Source organism: Leucopleurus acutus (genome assembly GCF_964270905.1).
Source record: "Leucopleurus acutus genome assembly, chromosome: 15".
In the NCBI taxonomy this organism is placed as follows: domain Eukaryota; kingdom Metazoa; phylum Chordata; class Mammalia; order Artiodactyla; family Delphinidae; genus Leucopleurus; species Leucopleurus acutus.
The window spans coordinates 6470844-6497658 of record NC_139157.1 but is presented as its reverse complement, the minus strand read 5'-3'; the positions used below and the strand labels follow the sequence as shown (position 1 = coordinate 6497658).

General features: G+C 38.6%; 1 protein-coding gene across 2 annotated transcripts in view; it reads right to left on the bottom strand.

Moving 5' to 3' along the window:
- Positions 1-26815, bottom strand: part of PRKN (parkin RBR E3 ubiquitin protein ligase) — a gene marked incomplete at its 3' end in the record, with an annotated part of 1244701 nt that overhangs the window by 733014 nt on the left and 484872 nt on the right. The window lies entirely within an intron of this gene.

The following is a 26815-nucleotide window of genomic DNA, read 5'->3' as shown; positions in this document are numbered from 1 at the left end:
ACAATTTGTTTGAAAAACGGAACATTTTCATTACGTTTAAGTAGAGAATCGCATGCGGAAATATGGTCAAGAAGGTTCTTTTTGCTTAATTTATGTGGAACCCAAACATCAAAGCGATTAACATAACCAAGCTGGTGCAAATGATTTTCAATGCTTGATTTGGATATTTTGAGTCTGTCGGCTATCTGCCACGTGGTATAACATTGACTGTTCTCAATTAATGTCTCAATTTGATTGTTATCAACTTCAACTGATCTAACCGACCATGGAACATCGTCTAGCAAGAAATCTCCAGCACGAAACTTTGCAAACCACTTTTGACACATTCGATCAGTCACAGCGCCTTCTCCATATACTGCACAAATCTTTTTTTGCATTTCAGTTGCGTTTTTACCTTTCTTGAAATAAAAAAGCATAATATGACAAAAATGTTGCTTTTTTCTTCCATCTTCAATACTAAAATGGCTACACAAAACTTTGCCAATTTTGATAAATCTTTTTTTAAATGCACGCTGATTTGACAGCTGTCACATACAGTCTAACAATTCGAATTAAGTTAAAGACAACTAAGTGCTACTAGAGCCATCTTACGGAAAAAAACGAACAAACCTTTTGGCCAACCCCAATAGAAAATCTAGTTTTATGCTCAAAAGGGGGACAATATTTTCTTCGTCTTGCCAACAGCCCTGTGACTTATTCAGCAAAGTAGCAGCCTGCTGCCAGAAGAGCTGGCCAAGGGTATTTGCAACACAGGGAAATTAAACGCACACTTTGCTGTTGAAGTTTTTAAAAGGACAAGAATCTAAGACCATTGGAAATTTAGGGGCCACTGCTCCTGAATTTTATTTCATGTGTCTGTACCCAGTTTTGAAGGCTCCAGATTTTTTCTCTTAAAATCTTATCTATAGGGACAAACTACCCCTTTTCTCATGATATGAATGATAATATCACAGTTTGCTGAGTCTCCAATGAGACTTTCCAACACAGGGTCACACGTAAAGTAAGACAAAAGCCCTGAGGGGCTTAGCACACTCAGCGATTGTGTGCAGAAATGGGTTCTTTGCATTTCATGAGTGTCCTCTACCTAGACAAATGCCATTCAAATAATACATTTTCAAGAGCAAAAGCTGCACACAAAAAATAGATAGTTAAACATCTCTGATCATTTCTCTCAAATGTCACCATACAGGAAAATATTATTCCTGTCACCATACAGGAAAAAATTAGGGGAATATTTTTGAACTGTTCCACACTTCTACATCTACAAAGAACTAACTTTATTCAGACACACTTACCAGTGAAATAACTAACTTCCAAATTTCTAAAATTACCAAATAGTTCTTTTAATCCTTACTTTACTTCTTAATGGGTGGGACTAACATGAAAGGTCACGGCATAAAGATTTGTTTAAAATTTTACTAGTATCATCAAGAACATTTAGAAATAATGAATAGCAAATACGTTTGATCATTATGAGCAAAAACTTTCAGACTTTCAAATGCATATGGTTTATTGAAAACAATTAGTACAAAAATAATGAGAAAACAAAAAAGATCCTCAAGTCTTATGTGGCTCCATTTGCTTCACTAATTTACAAAAAGTGCCTCTGTAGACATGTTTAAGTGCCATTTGTTTAGCCATCTTTACTAATACTATAGGTGGCAATACTTTGTAAAATGTAAAGCACAATAAAGATGTCAAGTTTTATAATTTTATTATTTATTGGTAATATATTTGTAATTATTAATTTCCAGAGATTAATATTTAGTTTCAGTGTGAAAAGGAATATGAATTATAAATATATATTTGTATTGATATAACTATGACTTTCTGACACTTTTTTGCAGCTTTAGTGCCTTAATATGCAAGATATTCAAGTCTATGAATGTCACATTGTTATTAGCAAATATAATAATTAGATAAAATATATTCTTAAGGTTTTATGTATATCATAAATGCAACAGATAGAGCCATATATTAAAGCTATAGAGATGCCATAACAACTGACAGAAAATCACAAGAACTCTGACAATTTTAATGTGTACCATGACAAGCTTAGTGAAGAAGGTAGGAGCCTTTATCATTAAAACTTGTATCAGCAATATGAACAAAGCCAATTCACAATTTTTATAACCTACTGCAAAGGTTAAACAAAAAAAGAGGGGGGAGGAAGAGAAAGGCTGGAAAAAGAAACGCTTACAAAGGGGAGTTGGGGTTGCAGAGACACTAGCATTGTTGAAAGAGTGTATTAGCAACGACTTGACGAAGCATCTCAGAAACTGCAGGAAACTAAATGACTCTTCTCTCTCCCTTAGGGCAACAGCAACGTTGGCAATATTGTTTCAGCTAATGATAGAGCCAGGCAGAATATGAAGATTGGGATACACACCTCTGTGTGCCACAGCCTGCACTAAAGTCCTTGAGAAGTTAGTCAGAAAATACTGCATGCCCATGCCCTTGCCCTAGAAGCATACAAGATGACATGCAATCTATTACATAGTGCTTCCCAGAGCCAGCGCAAGCTGGGATTAATAGGCAGCCTAAGGAAGATCAAGGTCAGGCCAGTCTTGGTTACAGCACATTTCAAGCTGTTGGCTCTACTTGGTCAAGCAGTCGGGGCTTCCGGCAAATCTTGGGAGCCCCTTTTCAGGAAGGCTTCCCCACCTCGTTGGCTACATCACACTATTTCAAGTTGGCAAGCTTCTCTGTGCCATGCTGAGGTCTGGAGTGCAGAGGACAGGAATAAGCACAAACAACATCCTGACCATCTTCTGGGCAATGTTCCCATTAGCCTGATGGAAGGGTCTAAGGTACAGACTCTTAAAAATGGAGCTGTAACTCCTAAAGGAACAAGCAAGGCAATGGGAAGAATGACCCTCAAAACTTTTCTCTATGTATATAGCTGTCTCCAGTCAATAACATGAATCTTCCCCTTCTTAAACTTCTGTTTAGATCTTAAAATTATTTTTCTCTCCTAATCAACTCTTCCATATTGCAACCCCTTCACTGCCCAAAATGCAAAGCAGCTTGTGTTTGTGTTATAGATTTCCCTTTTTTTATATAAGTTTTCAAACCTAGAGAAATATTTCAAAAATCTTACAAATTATAACCTACCCTGTAATTCACTGATTGTGAACATTTTGCCATATTTTATGTGCACCCTCTGTGTGTGTGTGTGTGTGTGTGTACATTTACACACATATATACGTTTTTGGCTGAATGATTTTTAATTAAGTTGCAGACATGATGCTACTTCACCCCTAAATCCTCCAACACCCTAAAAAGAACTTTTTTCACCTAAAACAAGAGTTTTTGAGTGATTTGGTTGTTTCAGCTGTTCTATTCATGGTCTGATCTGGTATATTTTAAGTATACCTTACAGAACACTACAGTGGCTTGCAAGCTGTTGAAAGGTGTCAAGCCAAAATATCGGGGAATCTTTAGTCAGACCATTTTATTTTATTATTTTAAATTTAATTTTATTTATTTTTTTATACAGCAGGTTCTTATTAGTTATCCATTTTATACATATTAGTGTATATATGTCAATCCCAATCTCCCAATTCATCACACCACCACCACCCCCCTGCCACTTCCCCCACTTGGTGTCCATACGTTTTTTCTCTACATCTGTGTAGTCAGAACATTTTAGGTGATGCCAAGTTAAGCACGTGTTCTCGCTGCAGGACTTTGCAGACTCCATGAAGACAGGAAGTATGGAGCATAGCACGTCCCTAACTTTATCAGACTTCAGAAGTCTTCCTTTCATGGAGCATCTTGTGTAAATGTATTTCTCAGAAACAATTTGGAAAAAAATTTGGAGGAAGGATACAACCCACTGTGTAGGGCTTCATCTACAGCAAGCCCAACTGCTAAAGTTTATAAACACAGATTTATTAGACACCCTGCTTACAATTAAGTTCTCCCCTCCACCCCAAGCCATCAATAAACTTACATAATTATTTTATCATGAACCAGAAGGGCTAGACTACAATGAAATGATTTTACAGTGTATTCATTTCATTCAGACGTTCATTTTTTTTTTTTTTTTCCTGGATAGAAGTTAAAAGCACAGCTAGTGTGCAGGGCCCTGTTAAAATGTGAGTCCCTATGTCCCTTCAAAGCATCCAAGAGGCTTCCTTAGTTTTATCATTTTATCATTAACTTTAGGTTTTCTCTCCCACTTTGTCTGATTAACATAATCCTTCCTTTTCTGATTAACATAATCCTTCCTTTTCTTTTCTTTTCTCTCATTCTCTTTTCTTGTTGTCTGGTCTTTTCTTGTTGTCTTGGTCTTTTCTTCCTTTTCTTTTCTTTTCTCTCATTCTCTTTTCTTGTTGTCTTGGTCCAAAAAAATTGCCAAAAGCATTAACAATATTCACCACTTATCGAGCAAAGCCCCTATTCAAAAAGAATATACTATTTGTGTTGTCTTTTTGAAAAACGAGCATAAGGTGCACATTTTCCATTTTTAATGTATTTTAGATAATGGGCTTACAGCCTGAAGACGTTGTTTTAATAAGATAAATGAATACTTAAGAAAAATCATTCTGACTCTGATGAAAACTTTTCATTGACCTCAGAAGTTTCCATCACTGTTTGTCACAGAGAATCAAGTGTTTAACTGCCTGGATAATTTGTTTTCTAGGGGAGAAGACAGTGAGATTTAACATATTTTATACCTAGGTAAAATAATGTTCAGTATCAATACACTATAAAGCAACAGGAACACAACTGATTTAAAATTATTTTATCACATATGAGCTTATTAAAATATTAAGTAGAACAAGCTGCCCATGAGAACTTTCTGTGGCCATGGAAATGTCCTCCATCTGCATTCTCCCATACAGTAAGCCATTAGCTACAAGGGCCCATTGAGAATTTGGCTAGGAACTACTAAGAAACCACTCTTTTTTTAAAAAAAATTAAGTAATTTATATTAGCACAGCCATATGTGGGTAGAAGCTACTAAATTGGACAGCACAGAAGAGAATAAATAAAAATGATGTGTCTTGTCTCCTCTCTCCCTGCCTTGTCAAACACACAGTTAACAATACTAAGAAGATTCTTCTGTCACACTGAGAAGTCCAGCAGCTGGCTGTTAACTGTACTGATATGCAAACAATGTTGGCTGGAGAGAAGGGGAAGGGGGAAGGTTTGAACTTGAGGCACTGTGAGGGAGGACAGAGATGGGTGGAGCCCTGGGTACTTTCTAGTGTCAGAGGTAGAACAGGGCTCCTCTCCATCCCTTCCTCCACCACGTCCCCATTCCCGACACCAATCTGCTCACCCTCCACCCATCTCCACTGCCATCACCATCTTTGAAATCTGACCCATATATTCAAGGTCCAGTTGGAAAGGCACTTCCTATAAAAATTCTTCCCTTGATTTCCCCGAAAGTAAAAGATATTTCCCTAAATAATTACATCTAAGAGTAGGAAAGGATCCAGCTTCGTCTTGACACCTTTAAGCAGTCGACTTGTCCTAACATCAGGAAACCAGCATCTAATAAGGAGGAGTCCCTGGAATGAAGCATCTTCACAGCCTTCATCCACCTCCTCCCCACTGCCCAGCCTGGCACTTAGTATTTTCATCTTTTGCCCTCCTGCCTCCTTCTGACTATAGCTTAGTTCTGTATTTTAAATGCTGAGGATGTTATCACTGTCTGCACCACTTAGCTCCATTGATCAGCTCTAACTGGCCATGTGTCCTCAGTTTGCCCCTTCCCCTAGCTGCTTAGGGAGTAACCTCAGTCCTGTTTGATTCCTACGAGCCCACTGTGGAACAGACCCATGGCCAGAGTTTCTGAACCTGTGACCTTGACCCTGTGATAAGGAACTACAGCACAGAGAATCTTCTCCTCCAACATTTACCAGAATTCTTGCTCTTGTATTTCTGGATGGTGGTCCTTCAGCCTGTGCTCAACGATATTTGCTGAAATATATGACTCATGAAAAAAATAAATATACATTGAGTGAACAAAATCAATACCATCTCTGAAGGCCAGCAAGCTCATCTTTGTACAACCCATTTTTCCTTATATCGGCCTGATAGTACCCATTAGTTCTAGTTGGAACAATGCGTATTGAATTAATTAGTCTAAGGCAGTTCCACATGAAATCCATTCAATGCACACTCCTGGAATCATCTCTTCTGTATGAAACCTGCTTTGGATCATTAAAAACATGGAGGTCATGTCCACTCCAACCTAACGTAAATTGGAAAAAGAATTTCGCCCCATATTCACTATGTACTTGTCCCACCTTTCCTATTGTTACAACTCCCCCCTATGCAACACTGCACCCTTTTTCATATGTTCCAAATGACTAGGGAAGTTCCTTGAACTTAGTAAACATTCAATAAATATTTGCCAGGTCAATAAATTCTCCCACATTTTAAATGATCTGAAAGTTGTAGCAGGTATGATAGTATGAGAGCAAAATTCATATTAAATAGAATGTAGTCATGATTACCAAATATTTAGAACATCCTTCCACCAGCCAAAATTACTGGATTAACTTCATATATCCTTCAAAATATTAGTATATTTTAAATGTAATATTATATTTAAATATTATCTTAAATATCATCTTAAGATCACAAATGACTACTATGATAAATAGAAGTAAAACAAAAAATACTTAAAAAGTTCAGGTAGAAATAAGTATAAGTGAAAAAAATTGCATTATGAAAATTTATAAGTGGAACTACTTTAAAGGAGGACAGTTACTACACATAAACACTTTTATTTCAATCCTTATACAACGGGTTGCTATACCCACTGAATCCAGCTACATCAGTGCATGCTTTTATTTTTTTTTTACATCTTTATTGGAGTATAATTGCTTTACAATGCTGTGTTGCTTTCTGCTGTATAACAAGGTGAATCAGCTTTATGTATACATATATCCCCATGTCCCCTCCCTCCTGCGTCTCCCTCCCACCTTCCCTATCCCACCCCTCTAAGTGGCCACAAAGCACCGAGCTGATCTCCCTGTGCTATGCAGCTGCTTCCCACTAGCTATCTATTTTACATTTGGTAGTGTATCTATGTCAATGCTACTCTCTCACTTCATCCCAGCTTACCCTTCCCCTTCCCCGTGTCCTCAAGTCCATTCTCTACATCTACGTCTTTATTCCTGTCCTGACCCTAAGTTCATCAAAACCATTTTATTTTTTAGATTCCATATATATGTGTTAGCATATGGTATTTGTTTTTCTCTTTCTGACTGATTTCACTCTGTATGACAGACTCTAGGTCCATCCACCTCACTACAAACAACTCAATTTCATTTCTTTTTATGACTGAGTAATATTCCATTGTATATATGTGCCACATCTTCTTTATCCATTCATCTGTTGATGGACACTTAGGTTGCTTCCATGTCCTGGCTACTGTAAATAGAGCTGCAATGAACATTGTGGTACATGTCTCTTTTTCAATTATGGTTTTCTCAGGGTATACGCCCAGTAGTGAGATTGCTGGGTCATATGGTAGCTCTAGTTTCAGTTTGTTTTTTTTTTTTGCGGTACGTGGGCCTCTCACTGCTGTGGCCTCTCCCGTTGCGGAGCACAGGCTCCGGACGCGCAGGCTCAGCGGCCATGGCTCATGGGCCCAGCAGCTCCGCGGCATGTGGGATCTTCCCGGACCGGGGCACGAACTCATGTCGCCTGCATCGGCAGGCAGACTCTCAACCACTGCGCCACCAGGGAAGCCATCTAGTTTTAGTTTTTTAAGGAACCTCCATACTGTCCTCCATAGTGGCTGTATCAATTTATATTCCCACCAACAGTGCAGAAGGTTTCTCTTTTCTCCACACCCAGTCCAGTATTTATTGTTTTTAGATATTTTGATAATGGCCATTCTGACCGGTGTGAGGTGATACCTCCTTGTGGTTTTGATTTGCACAGCAAAGGTAACCATAAACAAGACGAAAAGACAACCCTCAGAATGGGAGAAAATATTTGCAAATGAAGCAACAGACAAAGGATTAATTTCCAAAATATACAAGCAGCCCATGCAGCTCAATATCAAAAAAACAAACAACCCAATCCAAAAATGGGCAGAAGACCTAAATAGACACTTCTCCAAAGAAAACATACAGATTGCCAACAAATATATGAAAGGATGTTCAACATCACTAATCATTAGCACATGCTTTTTACATGCCTCGTTTCACCTCCTGCAGAGTAACCAGGTAACGTTGTATTATAAACAACATCCAATTATATAACCATCCACCCAGTGTATGCACTTTGAAAACATGTTTAGCAATCTCTAAGGAAACTCTACCCTTAAAGTTATAACTTAATTCTCAATTTTTGTGCTAGGGTTTTTTAAATTAATGTATCTGCAACATAGTTTCATCTGGTGAGGCAAGAAACTGCTGATTAAACCTAATGCCTTTGCCTGGTTTTTGTTGTTGTTGTTGCCAGTTTATTTTTTCATTATTTATCATTATTCATTTTAAAAGTAATAACCAAACCTCCATTGCCAAGACAAAAATGTAGTGTGAAGCATAATTTAAGGAGTAGGTTTAAATAAATAACCAGGTTTGAAGCCAACTGGGGTTAAATCTAGTCACTTATTCTTCCCAGAAATGGACTCGGGCAGGGGATGGTTAAGGTGTATGCTAGAAAAGTCTCAGCTCTTCAAAATGTTGAGTGAACATTCATAACTCATATTTAGACGGAAGAAAAAATTGATGCTGCAGATGACTGTGTACAAGTTCCTCGGGATATAATCTCTATAGCCCAGGACATGTCCATCTAGGTCCAGCCCAAGCCTTGCCTTGTCACCTTCGGCAAATCAGTTGACCCTAAATGCTGTTTTCTTATCTGCAAAATGGAGATGATGATAGTACCTAACTCTTAGGCTTTTGTGAGAATTTTAAAAAGAACAATACAGGTGCAGCACTCAGCACAGTGTCTGATACACATTAGCTCTTCTTATTTGTTGTCAAAAAATATGGAACTTGAGTTTTTCCCAGGTACTCATACCTGTGAGCACTTCATCCTCCTGCTTCCTCAGGTGACCATTTTCCTGCTTTTATAAACGTTGATTCTTATACACTATCTCCATCATAAACCTACCTCTAAATATTTAGAAATATCTGAGGTATAGTTCTTTTTAAAACTGCTTCAAAACCAACCAAGTCCTTTACCATGAAATATTCAATAATATTATGGAATATAAGCCATAATGGAAAGTCTTTAAATTGATTTAAAGTTACTAGAGTCACATTTTTCCATGAATCACTATTATTATGCAAGCAATACAGGTGGATTGTAGAAAAATTAGGAATGACAATAGTAAACAATGATACGGATCCCATCTAGTGGATAATATTTTCAAGCTGGCTAATGCACTTAAAAAAAAAATAAAGTATTTCCAAAATAAAAACTGTTTTTTATCGCATGGTTTGTAAAATGGTACTGAAGGAGATTCAAAATGGATTCCAAAATTTCACCTTAACGGCAGACTTGCTTATATTAGTGCTTATTCTTCTTTGAAAGATAAGCATGATCATCGCCACTTCATAAATGAGGAAAGACAAGTTCAGAGAGATTGAGTGCCATCCCCAAGACAGCCATGCGGTAGTCAGAGATTTGAGTAAAAGTGTTCCTGATTACAAAGCCTATGCTTTCTCCTCAACCTTGACTAGGGTGCTAATTATTACTAAATACTGTAGGGATTGATTCAATGGCTGTAAAAAGTGGCACTTGAACACAGGTTGGCAATTAAGCACCATTGTCAGCAATCACTGACTGCTTCAGCACCAGTCTCACCACCCCACTTCCCTCATTCAATCAGCACTAGAGGTTTCATGGAAATTTTCATTAATGTTTTACAGCACTGGCATTCAGCAAGAGTATGTAGGTACAGCAATTATCAATAAAGAAAGGCAAATCTCATTTTTCAGAGGTAGCACATATTCTAAAATTGTAAGTTATACCAAATGGTAGTCTATGGCATAACATTAGAATCAATAGAATTTCTTATTTATTTTTATAGAAGTGATACCTTTCTTGATATTTTAAAAATGATTTTAAAACCTCCTTATTTTAAATGTTCTAAGTGTTAGTGAAACCTGTAAAGAAAATGAACACTCAGAGGAATGGTATCAATGAGAGAATAACAAGCAAGGTATGAGCCTCCCCACTCCCACATTCTGGATCTTATTTCATTTACAATAGCCAATATCAGCAGTTTGATATAATTATTTCATTTAAGTATAACATTTCCAATCTTCACTACTACCATTAAATATCCTCTTACAAATTCCAATGTTTTACATATCCTATTTTGCCCATACCACATGATAATACAAAATATGTAACTTTAATAAATCCAATCTTTCCCAGTGCTGATTTCAAAAAGTCTTTGGTGGTAATTGAGAGTCATAAAGTCTCTACTATTCCTTAAAATATTAGAAAAATTAGTTTTCTTCAGGGACATGGTGATTAGTTAGAAACGTAAGATGATGTCATAATGCTGAGGGAAAACTACAAAACTATTGTCTTCTCTTGATCAAGGCTGATAATACTGTGCATTATGTAGGCTTCTAAAAGTACACATTAGAGTCACTCTGGTCAAAACACTCTTCACAGCTATTCTAGGACCCTAGGACCACAACAGTCTACTTCATAGGTTTCCAACTGAAAAGGCCTCTGAGGACTCATCTAAGTCCTGGTCACACAGCCCAGCTCAGGGGCCACCTCTCTCCTACAAGCTTCCTGTCTGTATCACACGGAAGCACCTCATCTTCTGTACTGGCTTCATATGTTTAAATCAGACCCTAAGGTCCTAAGGGCAGGGTTTATGTAAAGTAGTTTCACTTCTATTACCCATCCCCACTTTTGACCTAGAATAGTGTCCTCCATGGAGATACTACTCCTATTCATTGATCAAATACTTGAGAAACTAGTGAGATTACTTTAACTAATTTTTACTCAATATTGTAAAATTACAGGAGGGTCACTTGGCTTGTGCCACAGGTTACAGTAATGGCTGTGCTACCTTCTGGCATTGCCTCATCCCAGAGAAGAGAAAAATCTTGCTTTCAGAATGCTACAGAAGCCAGCCCGTGCTTCTCAGCACCTCTGTAAAAGAAAAACTAAATTTAGAAGAGAAAAAAAAAATTACTTATTAGCCATCTATAGAGAAAATGAAGAAATAAATGTATAATTTCCTAGGAAAGATCTAGCTTCCTAAACTTATTTAAATCTTGCCTGCCTAAGAAGCCAGGTTGCTTGGGGGAGGGGAAGAATAGTGAAAAAGAAGCAGAATGTAGGTTATAAGGAAACAAAAGAATATTACGAACCTATCAAGATTCCTTCCATCAATGACATTAACAAATATCACTATGTGCTTGACATTCTAGTAACATGTGAGACAATCATAAAACATAACCAAGACAATCTTCACCTTAACAGTTTTATAATCTAAGAATAACTCTTATGTGGATTCACACAGGCTAAGGGGTATCTAACAAGTGTGTACACAGCAGGGAAGAATCCTAGTATTCTGAGAATAGTGAAGAATAAACCCAAAGAGGGGGGATAAAAATATACACTTCTAATATAGAGCCTTTTATCTTGCAAGTTCTTTGATTTTCAACTTCTGAAATGATCCAGCTGCACATTCCCACGATTCTGCACTCTGTCCAGGTGCATCTACTCACACGTCCTCGAAGACAGAAGAAGACATCTGCCTGGATCCGTGCTGTCAGGCAGCACCCCACTCCAGACAGCCCCTAACATCTCTGATTAGAGCTTCCTTCAGGTCTCAGGGATCACAGCACACATATACTTCATGGAAGTCAAGGTCCCAGGAGAAACCTCAGAAACCCCTTAAAAGGGGTGTGGATGAAAACAAATAGCCTATTAACTAAGAGAAGGCAAGTTCAGAGGTGGAGACAATTCAAAACGCAGTCTGTGACTTCCAGCTCTATCCACAATGTATTTTAGCTTTACTGTCTGGAACCTTGATACCTTGGGTATTCTAGGTGTCACCTGGCTTGATTCGCAGAACCTTGGTTCCCCTAGACAGCCAAGGCAGAAATTTGGTTTGCCTCCTCTCAGCTGTGCCTTCCAATCCCCCACTAAATCTCAGGAGGGAACACAAGAAATGCTTCCAAGGTTTTTCTCTCACCTCCTTCCAAGGGTCCTGTGCTGACTCAGGCCCTTTTTAGTATCCAAGAGCCTCCCAAGAATCCTCCCTTCCTCTATCTTCTTCTCTTCCCGAGCGAGAAACTCCCAAACTAGTAAGAAAATTCTCTTTAAAAACACATTGTGCCACCTACTTAAACAAAACAAAGCAAAGGATGGTACTAGCCTTTGCTCACCTACAGCAGCATTGTTATCAGAGGGTAAAGATGTACTATCCAGGGTCCCCAGGTTGGAAGCCAAACAGCATCAGGCAAGTAACTTTTTATTAAAGTATTGGTTCTATCTTTGCAAAAAAAATCATTTACACTTTGTATCTTGCTACAAAACATATTTCTATTATTTTCTACAGAAATATTTAAAATTACTAAGCATTATCAAAAATGTTAGTCCTAGAATATGTACTCCATTCAGACACTAAAAAAAAAATCACAAAAATTGCTATTCATAGCTGAAATTCTTTATCATAGACCCTCATGGTTTTTTCTCCCAGCCAAACTATCCAAACTTAATTACACTGTCCTCTCAAGTATTGGAACCAAAACACTTGTGATTTCCACACGGCGCATCCGCAGCCTCCACACCTGCCTTGGGCCTGGGACCAACTCCCTTCAGGAGGAATTCCCAGTCGCCTTTAAAGTCTGTATCAAGTGTCAAATGTTACCAAGTCCTTGAAAAGCCTTGCCTCACCTTCCACCCACAATAGGCAGAGTGAATGTTCCTCCCTTACAGCTTCAGCACTTGGTTCATTTGGCTTGTACATCTGTAATTAGCTTTATATTAAGTATATGTCTACTTGCTTGTGGAATCCAGTTTTCTAATGATGAGGATCCTACCTTTCTCATCTTTATATCCTTAGAGCTTGGCAAGCCACTAAGGAATCAATAGTACTTAGCCTAGTGACTGGTTCATAGGAGGGACACGAAAGAAACATATTAAATTACCTGATGAAATCTTTTTATTTCCCTCAAATGTTTAGGTTTTGGGCTCTACTATTCCCCCTGATTTGGTCACTGATGACTGACTTGCCCACATTAGTGTGTGCCCCTCCCTCTACATTCTTAACATCTCTGAACTTCATGATCATTTCTTCCTTTTCTATAAAAGCCCTCGATACCTAAATTACATCTGCATACCAATGGCGACAAATTAAACATCTTGATTTACAATTAATTCTATATATTAGAAATACCTAAGGAAATTATGTCATAAAAACTTGTTTTAGTGTTTTCATTCTATTATTATAAATGAAATTTCACCAAGAATCATAAACACAGATAAAATCTTTTTAAAGCAGCACGTTTCACTCACAGTACAGTTCAACCAACCCCTTGAGAATTCTTATATGATTCTCTGACACCAACATTTTCTAAAATAGTTATTCATACAAGAAGCTGTTTCCTCTGCCTTTTGAAATGTAGGTAAATATACAATGTCATCATGTGCACCAGGTAATAACAATATGTCAAGTGTGTCTAAATGCAGATGTGTCATCTACCGTCCTTGTGAGTTTCCCTCTCCTTTCTTTCCCCTCTTCTCCTCTGGACTTAAGTAATTTCCTAGTAGGTCATCCTGCCTGTATACTCTCCAGAACCTATCAATTCTCCAAACTGGTTTCATATTAATTTTCCTAAAGTAAATCTTTGATCATACCATTCTCCTTAAATGTCTCCACATTGCCTCTTGGATGAGATTTAAACACCTTTGCTTAATAAACTTAGCCACTCCATTGTGTGCATGAAACTTGACTACACTATCCTCACCTTCCCCTACTCGTCTCTACTTCAAGCTAAACTGGGCCCTCAGAAGACACACCCTTTCCCACCTCTATCACAATAGTTATCTGAAAGGTGGAAATGAGGCAAAAAATGTGGGCAGCAAATCCTTTCGATATCATGGAGGGAAAAGCCATCCAAAGGCTTTCTGGAGCAGTACTGTACAATAGAACCTTCTGCAACGTTGGAAGCATTCTACCTGTGCTGTCCACTGGGGCAGCTGCTGCCCTACATGCGGTGACTGAGCACAGGAAGTGTGGCTGCTAGAACTGAGAAGCCAATTTTTTAAATGTTATATACATTTATTTACTTAAATGTAAATAGCCAGTTGTGGCCACATGGGGGATGTATTCATTGTTTCATATTGATTGAAGGTCCCAGACTTAGTAAAGTCACTTGTCATTGATCAATTTTTGTCCAGTACATATGCAAATAATTTTTGTTCTGAGAAACAGATAACCTCAAATATGTATGGTCTGTTGGACATTTCTGTAAACATATAGATAGGTAAATAGATGGACCTCTAATTTCTAAAGTGCTCTTTGAACCGGTTATAATATTTTATTATGTCCCTCATTAATTAATGAATTAAATAAAATTTTTTACATGTGTTCATCTTATATTTGGGGGGGTCATGATATTACTTTTTGTAAACTGTACACCTTCTTATTGTTAGGGAGAGAGAAGATTGTAAAAGTCCTAACAGTTCAGTCCTAACCTGAACTGAACAAGTACACAGTAAATATTCACTTCTATTTCTTCCCCTTTGCCCCTAAAAACATATAAAAATGCATCATTTCTCTCTATTTCTACATGCCCTGGTTCTCCTCTCCCCCCAGTCTTTTGGGGCCCAGATGTACTACCACCTCCTCCAGGAAGACTTAATGATTCATCCATCAAATGTAAATCCTCTGCCTCTATATTCTCATTACATTTTATTTACATTTTTTTCTGGATACTTAAATCACTTTCTATCTCACCGTTTCCCATAGATATTTTTATCAACCTTATTACACTTCAGATTTTTGAGGGTGGAGACTACATTTCACTGCATTCTCCCTGTATCAATGAATAAATAATGGCAAGGATGTGGAGGAAGTCAAGCAACTAGACTTGAGACTAACACTGTGATAGGAGAAAATCCTTTAGCTTGTGGAAGACAACGTCACAATACACTGACCCTCAGATAACTTAATCTCTGTGATAATGCAAGGGGGAATGTTCTTCCAGACCCACTAAAATGACATGCAGGTTGATGACTGTTTTTACAGCAACGGGGTTCTAAAACGAAATGTTTCCCAGCTTCTGTTATTTGGCAGTGCTAAATGAATGTTGTCTAAAGGTTAAATATAAATTGGTTATAAATCTTCACTTCACTGCATCATGTAGGGAAGGCTACCTTACAACAGCCATGTTTGTGTCAGCATCAAGAAAATAGTCTTATTTTAATAGTAGTAACACTATTGAAATCATTGTTTATTCTACATAATAGGCTTCAGATTTGAGGATGATGCCGTTGATGGTCATCACTGAATATATGAGTAAGAGGCTGAAAAACACTGAGGACAATGAACTAGCCCTTCTGGACTCCCAATGGACAGAATGGCCTCTTCCCAATGGCTGTAGTCACCATTCGCAGGTGCACTGTCCTTGGCTGAAACGTCTGCCTTTTGCTAAGCAGACTTTGCAAACTGATTGAAGAATCTCATTTCAGAACAGTCCTTTTTACAGCCAGTTTGCCTGACTTTACAGGCAATGACCCGTGGTTTGATCACCTGTCCACACCACCTGGTAGCTTGGATGTCATCTAGTTATAATCTTGTAAACAGTCTCTCTGAAGATCTGTAGTCACCCTTTAATTCTGAAGTCTCGCTGTCAAGCAGCCAGAAAAGCTTGATGAATATTCTCCCTGACACACTGAGCTAGTCTTTACTGATGACGAGACCAGGATGCATTGCTATAACTGTAAGAGGTAGCAAAATCTTACTTAAAAATAAAACTCTTCTCTTGGTTACATATTTCAACTTTGGGACGCTCATTCTGGGGAATAAAATAAGGGCTTTGGAAGAAATTAATGCTTCGATGATTAAAAAAATTTATTAGGTTAAACTCGAATTGCAGCAACTCGAATTGCAGTAATTGCAGTAATCATGACCTAGGAATTATACCTCAAGAAGCCTGTGATACAGATAGATAGATAGATAGATGATAGATAGATAGATAGATAGACAGATTTCCCTTTAGCCGCTAAAAGGAGAAAGGCCAAGGATTTGGCAGGAAGAGAATAAAAACTGAAAGATCAGAACGATTTACACAGGCAAAAATGATAGCAGAGAGGAAGCTGTAATGAAAAAGAAAGACAAAGAAAACTGTGTAGAAGAAAAAGCACAAACACTAATAGTCAGAGAGCCATGGAAAAGAAAGACAAATATTAAGAGAGAACATGCAGTTTCACAGAATACCATTCTCAATCTCGTGACCTCTTGGAATATTTTTATGCAATGTCCATGCTCTAGTTTCACTACTGCAATGTAAATGGGGCTACTACCTCTTGACATGTCCTCCACTTGGTGCACAAACCAAGGCCCATGGCTCGTCATTAGCTTCCCTTCCAGCTCTTCTCTTGTATCCATTGCTTCTTCTCCCTCTTCCTACTGCCTTTGTGTGTGGGAGGTGCCAAAAACACTCATATAGCAACATATTCTCCTTCCCTCCCCTCACTTCACATGCTGTGATTTCTCAGACCTGCTTCCCTAACTTAAAAAATAGACTATCAATAAATATAATACATCAGTTAGAGAAGTATCTAAATTTCCACAGAGAAGAATAATTACTTTTAGCTCAAGAAAAAATGCTATCACGGTGTGAAAATGTCCACTAAGGAGGAGACAGAGGAACGTGGGATGAAATTCCAGCACAGCCTCCTGGCAGCAGAAACAGGAAACCTGAAATGCAAACACCACCCACACAACTCAAACACAGTATTCACCTGGGGGTGACCCACAGCATCAACTGCCCAGACAAAGGACCGCAGGACATAAACTTTGTAAAATCCTTAACGCCCTTCCTGGAGGGCAGCAGCACCATGACTGGAGGTGCCTTCCAGAACACAGAGCTGCTCACCTCACTCCCTGCTGTAGACACCCCACTGGGGCGAGCCCGTCCCCGGTGGGAGCGTGAAGCTAGGTGGCATGTGGAGCTCCCACAGGGAACATAAGGCTGGAGTGACTTGAGCTCACTAAGCAGGGGATGGGAGCTCCTGAGTAGGACTTGTTGCCTTCCCGCTGAAAGGGGCCTTGGAACACAGTTACCCAAATCAGGAGGCTGTTGGGACCCATTTCTCTGTTCTGTGGTCCAGGGCAGGAGGCAGTGGGAGAGCCACTGGAGTGAGTGGCAGTCAGGAGCCCTGGGGAGGACTGCAGCTGGCGACAGGATGAGTCTGTTCTGGAGAGACTCCTCGCAAATCCACATATCTGGGGTTGTGCCTTAGAAATTGGTTATTTATTCAGTTCTAGTTGGTTGTTATTTTCGAAGCTCACTGGGTAACTCTAATGCACAAGAAAGTATGGAAACCATTCATAAAAACATGCATGAGATTCAGATGTCAGCTGAGTGGACAGAAAACAGTCACTCCAGGAGGAGAAAGCACCCTACTGCATGGGGTCCCACTGAGATGGTGCTGAGACCCTAAGGACAAAGGTCCGGTGGGGACACCTGGTGCAGCAGGTGGAAACTGTGATGCTAAGTCCTCCACTTTTGCTCATCCCAGGCATTGATTTAAAGAAAGGACATCTTTTTATCTCCTGTCTGTCTCCCTGCTGCCAGCACATATGCTTCTCTATTCAGACAACTCTTCCTTAAAAATCAGTGAAAGACTCAGCTTACCTTTATACAAACTTGCCCATAAAACCTACTAAAACCTAGTTGACTCAGAGATCTGTAAAATACTTCTTTATCTAAGAACTGTATAAGCAACAACCACAATGTTTAGTAAAAATAATAAGAATTGACAAGCCATTCACTTTTTAGCTCTGCAGTTTCCTCCACTGTTCATTACTGGTTTTATTTCATTTCTAAATTGAACTGCATATTGCAAAATCTGGCCAAATGGATCTTTGTGTAGATATGTGTCTTGCTTCTGCCAGGGATAATTTTCATTCAGAATGAACAAGAAAAGGCAATACTGGATACAAAAATGCATTCAAGTTTTAAAATAAAGATGAAAAACATGTGCATCATTCAACCGTCCTCCATTTCATGGAGAGAAAAAGCACACTTCATGGAGATAATGTCTTTCTTACTCCATCTCACAAATGAAGATCTACAATTAAACCGCTTTTATTTAGGTTGCGAGTGTTTCCCCGCTTTGATTCTTTGGCCAGGAAGTAATTACATTTTAGAGATTAAATAATGCTTGTATTGGGAGTGTGCCATGAAAACAGCAATAAATGTCACTGACCTGCAAGAAATACACACCACTGTGGTCACTGTTTCATAACTGATTCTTCTTTGCATGAAAATTAATTATAAATGTCTTCTGTTCCGAGCTGTGTGACTTTGGGATCTTGGCTTATAACAAAACTATGAGAGCAGAATATTTATATGTTCTTTAGCTTGTATTTTACTTAATAATGTTTATGGCACCTTCCATTACTCTACCATTTACTGAGTGTCTACTATTGTGCCTCCCTGACGTTAACATTCTGTTGAATATCCCTGAGAAGTTTATATATCTATTTACAGATGTAACCTCTGAGTTGCAGAAATGCAGTCCGCCCAGAGTCATGTGGCTTTATAAATGTCATCTGTGGGATTTAAACCCAACTCAGTATGACTTGAGTGTCCTTGCTCTTTTGGCCATAGAATGCTTCAGCCTTATTTGATACTTGAAAGGTAGTCTCTCTAAGAAAATAAAATCAAAGTTAAAAGCTAGAAGTGGGGCGGAGGTTGCATTTAACATAATATTGGATTCAGGAATAACTGGATTCAAATACCAGGTAGGCAATTAACAGCTTTATGATTTAAGACAAGTATTCAAAACTTTCTGAGCCTCAGTATCTTTATCTATAAAATGGGGATAATAATATATGTCTCATTTGTATCATTTTTTTTTAGATTCCACATATAAGTGATATCATATGATATTTGTCTTTCTCTGTCTGACTTACTTCACTTAGTATGATAATCTCTAGATCCATCTATGTTGCCACAAATGGCATTAAAAAATAATCTAAAAAATGATACAAATGAACTTATTTACAAAACAGAAACAGATTCACAGACTTCAAAAACAAACTTACGGTTACCAAAGGGGAAAGGTTGGGGGAGGGATCAACTAGGAGTTTGGGATTAACACACACACCACTATATATAAAACAGATAATCAACAAGGACCTGCTGTATAGCACAGGGAACTCTACTCAATACTCTGTAATAACCTACATGGGAAAAGAATCTGAAAAATAATGTATATGTATGGCTGAATCACTTTGCTGTATACCTGAAACTAACATAATATTATAAATCAACTGTACTCTAAAATAAAATAAAAAGTAAATTAAAAAATAATCACAGCAAAATATATATATATATATATATATATATATTCCTCAAATGATGGCTGAGAGCAATAAATGAAATAAAATATTTAATGCCTGGCAAGTATTTCCAAATCTCCAGAGTGAAAATGGTCAGGGATGAGCGCAGCTAGGCCAGAATGCATGGAGAAAAGAAAAGAATCTCTGCATAAACACAAAAGACTGAGGAAATCAATCAAAGGTAAAAAGTCAAGGTTCAACTACAAGGAGGTCTGCAACAGAGAACAGAGTCCTGACGGTCCCAGATGGGCCACTTGCAGCAAGGCAGGGGAAGAGCAGACAGTCCTTAGCAATTATACTCCAATAGAGATGTAAAAAAAAAGGCAACATTCACCAAATACCTCAGCCTGTTCCAGGGCATGGGCCTGGGTAGGGACTTGTCGTGAAAGGATCAGAAACAGGCACATACTGTCCCCAGTAAAAGCTCAAGACAAAAGTTTCACACTTGTCTTGAAACGGGATGTATTGTGAATGTATTTATAGATAGCATCTACTCCTAAATGATCCTGTGTTGCTTTGGTTAACTGTCTCATTCTCTTGTTAATGTTTATTTCCAAGGAGTTAAATGAGTTAATAAAGAAGAGAATGGTAACCTAACCCAACCTGAAAATCTTCTCTGCTTATGTCAGTATGCGTTTGTGTGAAAGATTTGTTCCTGCTGGACTACTTTCTTTTTAAAGAATTTAATGTACAAATAATGCACAATCTGCCTATGTTTCTTTGCAAGATGTTTATTTATGCAGTGAGTAAGGAATTCTTTACTTTTCTCTTCATCATCTCCAGTGCCCAGCTGAGTACCTTGCATATACTGCTAGTTGAGGACGTTGGCAGCAAAACAAAACAGACCTCCTTCAGTTTGACTATTTATCATTTTGCATCTGTATATTTGACAGTAACTTGGCTGATGAACAAAATTTGTTGAACTACAAAAGATGATAAGACCCTCCTGAAGCCTTGGTTTCTGACTTTGACTGCTATCTTAAACCAAAGCCTGAACTTTTCAAATAAGTGCACCTTACTCAGTAGTTCTGGATATACTCAGATTTGAAATGGCAATGAAAACTCTGAATGTGGACCGTGGCACAAGGTGCCATTAGTGTGATAGCACAGTGGCCTGGCCAGGGCTTTGTAAAACTGCTCCAAATTTTTCAGTTAAATATCTTAGTCTCACAAAGTGACATAGTGTATGCTTGACTGGCATTATTTCATTACTAAAAATAAGATGATTGAAAAATATATGAAGCTTACAATACAATACTAATAGGACAGAAGAAGGGAAATGCCAAGATATTTCTGCACTGGTTTTGAAAGGTAAATATTCAGGTGAAAGTAAAAAAAAAAAAAGTTCTGAAAGCCATTTTAACGAATGCAAATTAAGGGGAAATTGTAAGATGACAGGTATTTTGCTTTATCATTTTGAGATTTCAGCTTGACAATGACATAATCCCTAAAAGAAAGCATTTTCAAAACAATTAACATAATGTTAAAGGAGTAGAGAATTCAGACACAGACTCAATTACACGGTCTCTTAACTCTTGCTAACATGAGACATATGTCGTGTGTGAAGATGAGATACACGTGCTAGTTAAGATAAGAGTAGATTTTATAGGGGTGTTTCAGAGTCAAAGAGGCTTTTAGTTTTTATAACCTTGAGCGATTTGGGAAGCAGAATTCTATGATGATCCCCAAGGTTCCAACCCCTGGTATATACATCCTGTATAGTCATCGCCCCTGGAGTGTGGGTGGGAACTATGAAAAGAATCAGATGTCCCTTCCATTATTGGCACTTACGTGGCAAAGGTGAAGGGATTCTGCCGGTGTACAGAATGTCCCAATCTGTTGATTCTGAGTTAACCAAAAAGGAGATAGTCTGAGTAAGCTTGACCTAATCAGCTGACTCCCTTAAAAATGACCCAGGTCTTCTCTGAAAAAGGAGATGAAGGAGAGTCTCCTGCTGTTTGAATAAGTGAGCTGTCTGTGGAGAGAGCACCCATGAGAGGGCCATGGCCACGAGATGCTGAGTGAAGCCCTGGCTGACTGCCAGCAAAAGAACAGGGACCTCAGTCCTACAACTGCAGAGCCTGAATTATGCCAACAACTACGAGAGCCTGGAAAGGATCCAGACTCCAGAAAAGAACACCTTGATAGCAGCCTGTGAGACCCTGAGCAGCGGAGCCAGTTAACTGTGCCCAGGTGTCTGGCCTACAGAAAACTGCGAGATCTTAAATGGGTGTTGTCTGAAGCCACTAAGTGTGGTCATTTGCTACCCAGCACAACGGGCTAACAGAGGTGAGCTGTTCTCTTAACCCACCGAATATTGGTTTCATACATGTAAGTGGAGATCATAATAGAAGGTCACTCTAAGAATTTACTGGGATTAAGTAATATTCTTAGCACATGCCTGGCATGTAATAAGAGCTCAGTCATGGCAGTTAGAAATAGCAGTGCTACTAGTAGCACTAGTAGTAGTAGCAGTAGTATAAACTGCAGTAATGGTGTTAGGTTGGCATACCTAGCTATGCTCAGATACAAAAGAGAGAAATTGGGATAGGCAATATATCTGTGTCCCGCAGGTTGACATTTGCCTAAATTAAATCAAGATATCATTAAATCTATCAACATTCACACATTTGTGTATACCGGCTTGCCCCAAGCAGACACACGTACACGTACACACACACACCCCCACTCCGAGAGCACCAAATTATTCTCAGTCTGCAAATACACTACATTCTTTGCCTTTGTGTCTTTTTTTCCACGTGCTGCTCATCCCCACTGAAATGTCATTCCCGAATCTCTACCGGTAAAATCTGTTTAGTCTTCAATGCCAGGCTCGGATTATATGGCATTTACAATGTTCAAGAACTGTTCCTGTCACTTTAGAAATATTATCTCATTCAGTAACAATTGTATGAAATAAATATCACTGTTGTTCTTTCTTATCCCTTTCTTAAAGGAGGGAATGAAGACCCAGAAAGCCTAGTTTGCCCGAGTTCACAATGCAGAGCAGGATTTGAACTCAGGCAGCTGTGCTCCAGACTCTGCTCTCAACGACTATAAGAAGTCTCACGCTGATGGCCTCCTGTATAAGCATTTCTATATCCAGTTGGAATGGAGTACATTTTCCCCTTTTCTGGTTTCCTATTATATATATTTTTTGACAAGTAAGGTTTAAGCTAAGCCCAGGTTGAACTATATCCGGATGATGGAGTTTGAAATCAAATTTTACTATATTTGCATCCATACAGGAAAGGACACATTTAACCCAAACCCTCATTTACATTTGTCCAACTAGAGGAAAGAAGCCAACAGGAGGCAATAATAGGGAGGGTCCAAGGCTTCTACAGGAATCTATGAAGGAAAGAAGACTTGGGAACTGGATAGGGCATCCTCTTCCTGGGCTCAGGCCTGCCCTAAGCCTCTCCTCTGGTATTATATGCCCCAGGGAAGAAATGAGGGCCAGAAGCTAAAAGAGCTCTCACTGCCACACCCCGGGCACAAGCCGCCCTGCTGTGAGGTGCTCTGCGAGTCTCACACGGAGGCAGTGCTGTTTCTGGGCAGTTTATGAAAAAACACACTCACCAGTGGCCTAGAGTGGTGGTGCTGGTCTAAAGTCCTTCTGTGCTATGCAGGAGGCCTGCCGAACTTGCGGAAGTCAAACCTACATGTTATTGCGCTCTATTTTAAAGCTGAGAGATGGGAACATCTTCTCTCATCTCTCTTGTGTCTCTCATATTTTGAAAAAAAAAAAAGCCCATGTGACTTTATTTTGCATAACAACTTTACACCAATGGAGCCAGAGAGACTTGGAGAACCTGAGGCCCTACAGAGCAGGTGCCTATCTCTCCTCACCCGCCTCAACATTGTGAGCTCCCAGGGAGCAGGACCCACGGGCCCCAGATCTCCGCACACTCCATGGGGCCTGCCCTGATGCCTTACACACAGGATAGGCTCGATAAATGTGCACTGGTTAAAGGATAAAATAATCCTATTAATCCACAATAGCCAACTTGCCAGTAGATGTAGCTAATGTGTCTAACTTCAGAAAACATGTACAGGAGAATCTAAAATACAAGAACAGCTGGGATTAACTTGGGAAATAGATACTCACTAATCTTAAAAGCAACTACTGGCTACAGAAAATGACTGCTGATAATGTTGAGTTGTCTTGGGAATCTAGGTTTACTTTTTGCCCCTGTGAAGAAAAGGAACTATAAAGTCAAAATCTGGCTAATGAGAAGACACTGCTTCAAAGAAAAAGAATAAATCTGAACAGTGTTCAGGGTTGAGAGCTACCGGATTAAGCAAACCTGATCTTCCAGAGCATGTTATTCAATAGGAAAATATCTGAGTGCGATGGGTAGCAGCGGCATTTGAGACGCGTTGTGTGTTTTAACTTTTAGGAATGGCTCCTCCTCCCTCGCATGACCCCAGGTCCTCTGTCCTGATCTCTAACCCGTATCTTATAGGCCCGCCTCATGTCTGACTCCTCTACTGAACCGGCCCCTCCTTGCTGACTGCAGTAAGTCTTATTCATCCTTTTGTCTCCAGTGCCTAAACACATCTGTGACAATGGCAGGATCTCATTAAGTGTATACCGAGTGAATGAAACACCTTAATATTTTTACAAAACTAGGAATTAATAAAACTTTAAGAGTAGTTGACTTGGCTGAAATTATTCTTGATACACAAAATGAAATATGGCTCTATCTGATTATTTTGATATGAGGCAAAAAGGCAGGTGTTGGGAAGAGAGAGGGCACTTGACTGACACAGCAGCAGCAGATCTTGGCCTGAGGCTTGGCTTTGCACATATTGCTAAGCTCTGAATGACTGTCAATGATGACTATCTTTATTTCTTGATCTCTACGGTCCTGCAAGGCTTACAGTCTAAGAATATAGGCGCCATGAGGGCAGGAAGCTGTCTATGCTGTTCATGGCTGCGCCCCCATGGCACAGCTCACTAAATGCACACTTGTGAATAAATGAATAACAAAGACCCTGCAACAACTTCTCACATCCAGCTCCTATGCAGAGGTTTTTTTTAAAAAACGATGCTGAATTTTCTATGCCAATATAAAAGAAAGCTACACAATGTTTCCTCATGAAATAGTTTCCCCATGATTTAAAATTCTGTTTTTTCTACGTCTGCATGCTTCAACAACATGAACTATGCCTGTAACATTAACAATTTGGGACAGAATTCAATAGAGTATTTACACAATTGTTAAAATGAACATTATAATAAATTATTGTCATTCGTCACAGACGGCCCAGTAGAACTTCACCTATTTCTTACGAGATCTGCAATAGTCTTTGTTGGCTGGTTTCTAAATAATAAACTCTGGTGAGTCTTCATGTTTTGTTTATGTGTTTGCTTGTTTTTTCTTTTTTTAAGAATTAACCTTTGGTTGGTCTTAATGTTTAATTCTCAATTCACATATGTAATAAAAGTAATGTATCATTACTCATATTAATGAGCATCTATTTTTTTAAAAGCAGTATTTGAATGTGTTGTCACTCAGCAGTGTATGAAACAAAGGGATTTTTCACTCACTCATTTAGAACTTATTTCTGGAAGGAAGGGAGAATGTCTAATCATAATGTAGATGAATTGTAAAATGAACGAAAATGTTTATTAATATAAATATAAGCAATATAAAAATTCAAATGATTTTTAAAAATACATTATTATAACATATCAGTTAAAGAATTAATTTTCTATAACACCATTAAATAATCATATTTTCATAACACAGTTAGGCTTTATTCCATGTAAATTAAAGAATTTAAGCAGTTAGAATCTGCAACTTTTCAAATGAACCTCTGATTCCACAAAATTAAATTAATAAATTTAAAATAGTATTTTTAACCAGAAAAAGTATAAATGCATATTGAAGGGTATTATGGATGGAGAACATACTTAAATTTTGGAAGGACTGAAGGAGAAGTTTACTTAGAAAGCATGAGCCTTGGTGTAGAGAGAACAATCTTCAGGCCCTGGCCCTGTCACTGTGTGATCTATGGCAAGTGTAACCAATCTCCCCGAGCCTCAATTTCCTCGTCTTAAGTGGAAATACTGACCCCATAGGTTGGTGAAAACTGAAAAAGAAAATATGTATATACATGTATTAATGTATATTCATACATATAATTTCAGGTCAGATACAGAGATACATATGCTACTTTTAAATTACATTTAGAAGATATATATTTAGTAAAGTGCATATGTGCATACAAATAAAGAGAGTGGGAAGCACTGATCCTGAAAGAAATCTATTTTATAGGAATTGGGAGAAGGAACCAAGAAATGGGAAAAAAATAGAATCAGGAAAAACTAGGTAGTTAGAAAGAACTTAAAGAAAAAAGAATTAGCAATCCTGAGAGGAAGAATACAAGGGCGGCGGGGAGAGACGTGTTGGACACCAGAGGCGTGAGAAACCTCCTCCCAGGCTGTGCTGAGCCCGTCCAGGGTGCCTCTTGTCAGGGTGAGGAGCCCAGACCTTACCTGGTGGCGTTATAATGTGGAAAGACACTGCAAATGATGAAAACAGTCATCAGCAACAGGGTCACTTGGGTCAAGTGACAGGAACTTGGGGGAAATTCTGGGATGAAGTTTGGGAGGGTTTTTTATTTATTTATTTTTAATTAATTTATTTACTGCAGAAAGGAAAAAAAGAATGAAATGGAGAGAGAGATGGAAGACTAACAAGTATAACAAGATTAACTTGAACCTGCTAGTTCTTGGGCAAGGCTGACTCACCGCTTCTCCCATGGGCTCTAGCTAAATCAGAATTTCAAAATCAAGCCCAGCCTCGTTCCCCACAGTGGCACACGCTGCTGCTTATGAGGAAGACCCCAAGCTGACGGGACACTCAGTCCCCTGGTGCCTAATGAAAGGTCCAAGGGGACCAGCTACGTGCATCGCTTCCCCTACTCTCCTACCCTTTCCCACCTAGACAGGAGGAGTAGAACAGTGAGTAAACAGGTTATTTATCTGTATTTAGCTTTACTCAGTCATTACAATCCATGTATGACATAGACAGATGGCCTTCTACATATATAGATATTTAAGTAGCCAGCACAGTTCTTCTATATAAGAGTCTGAATTTTAGTGCATATTAGTTCTCCTTACATCCACTCTCTTCAGTCACTGACTAGTTTGCTCATTTTGAGCTATGTCACATTCTGAAAATATGATTTTTCCCTCTTAATGCAATGAACCAAACCACTGCATATTTTCTCTTGGTTTTCATTATCTGGAATAACTTAGTA